This window comes from Physeter macrocephalus, chromosome 17, assembly GCF_002837175.3.
Source record: "Physeter macrocephalus isolate SW-GA chromosome 17, ASM283717v5, whole genome shotgun sequence".
NCBI classification, from domain to species: domain Eukaryota; kingdom Metazoa; phylum Chordata; class Mammalia; order Artiodactyla; family Physeteridae; genus Physeter; species Physeter macrocephalus.
The window spans coordinates 44,825,914-44,827,755 of record NC_041230.1 but is presented as its reverse complement, the minus strand read 5'-3'; the positions used below and the strand labels follow the sequence as shown (position 1 = coordinate 44,827,755).

Genomic DNA, 1,842 nt, shown 5'->3' with positions numbered 1-1,842 from the left:
AAATTGGCTAGGGTGATCCAATCACCTGTAAACCTCTTTAAATTGTCATTCATAAAGGCAAGTATAAAGTGGCTTTCTATCTATCATAAAATGTGTGTGAATAATTGTTTAGTTTGATTTCCATATGTTTCTAATCAATGTAATATAGTTTTGAATTGAGAGTTAAAGGCAACTCAAATGAGGAAGAAAATTATTACCCAGCTTCAGATCTGATTCACATTAAAGCAAAAGTTATTTCCACACTTTTTAAAATAAGTGCTGAAATGTCCAGAAGCTATGCCTGCTTCCATGATGAACATGCTTTCTTGTTGCACCTTGGGGAACTGGGCTCGTGAATGCACAATGTTCATCAGCTCTCTCATTCTCTGGGCCACCTGCTAATTTGCTGTGAGCAACAGAAGTGATGATGATATTTTTGTGTCTTTACCCACTAAATTACTTTCATGCCCCAAATGTCCTAATTTGTTCCTCAAAGCGTCCATAGTTGATTTTCATAAGGAAATGAAAATGTCGGTTGTGTTGTCCGCCTGAGTTCCCCACAGGTAGATGAGTCTTATGACACACCGGCCACCACCTCTGCTCAGAAGTGATGCCGTGCTCAGCAACACTTGATGGGGCTCCTACATTAAGACCTACAAAACCCTCTGTCCGTCCCCGGGCCTGTGAGAGCGCCTCTCCTCCACGGCCTCCATCCCGCCGCCATGTACCGGTGCCTGGGTGAAGCGCTGCTGCTGTCCCGTGTCAGGCCCACAGCCCTAGGTTCGGCGGTGGCCGACTCGGCCGCGCTGCTGGGCCAGGCCCACGGGCAGCCCGCCGCAGCCGCCGCCGCCCCGCAGCCGGGGCTCGCGTCGCCTGGCCGGTGACACTACAGTGAGGCGGCAGCCGACGGCCAGGAGGACCCCAACTTCTTCAAGATGGTGGAGGGCCTTCTTCGACCGCGGCGCCAGCATCTTGGAGGACAAGCTGGTGGAGGACCTCAAGACCCGGGAGAGCGAAGCAAAGATCTATGAAGAGAGCATCTTGGAGGCGGATTGTGACATACTGATCCCTGCTGCCAGCGAGAAGCAGCTGACCATGTCCAGTACACCCAGAGTCAAAGTTAAGAAGCCAAGATTATTGCTGAAGGTGCCAACGGACTGACAACTCCAGAAGCTGATAAGATTTTCCCAGAGAGCAACATCATGGGTATTCCAGATCTCTGCTTGAACGCTGGAGGAGTGACAGTATCTTACTTTGAGTGGCTGAAGAATCTAAATCATGTCAGCTATGGCCATTAGACCTTCAAATATGAAAGGGATTCTAACTACCACTTGCTCATGTCTGTTCAAGAGAGTTTGGAAAGCACGGTGGAACTATTCCCGTTGTACCCACAGCACAGTTCCAAGACAGGATATCGGGTGCCTCTGAGAAAGACGTCATGCACTCTGGCTTCGCTTACACCATGGAGCGCTCTGCCAGGCAAATCATGCGTACAGCCATGAGGTATAACCTGGGACTGGACCTGAGAACAGCTGCTTATGTCAGCACCATCGAGAAAGTCTTCAAGGTGTACAATGAAGCTGGTGTGACCTTCACATAGACCGGACCAGACTGCGGCTGACTTCTTCACCACCCTCTTCACCTCTTCATCTGCAGACCTATCCCAAGTTTACGTGTAACCACAGAAATCTCTCTCTCATGACTTAATAGATAATGGACACCATTCTCAACAAGTCAATCCAAATCAGCCCCTTAAGAAAAAAAGTTAGGGGATCATATATAAGCTAATAAGTGATAGTAGAAATTAGCTATGTCAGAGAGCCATTTGGGCATTTTGCCTTTAAATAAAGTCTTTTCCCTCTG

The 1,842-nt window shown here is 48.3% G+C and overlaps 1 pseudogene; it reads left to right on the top strand.

Moving 5' to 3' along the window:
- Positions 1-701: 701 nt before the first annotated feature.
- Positions 702-1,598, top strand: LOC102995032 (glutamate dehydrogenase 1, mitochondrial-like; annotated as a pseudogene).
- Positions 1,599-1,842: the final 244 nt, after the last annotated feature.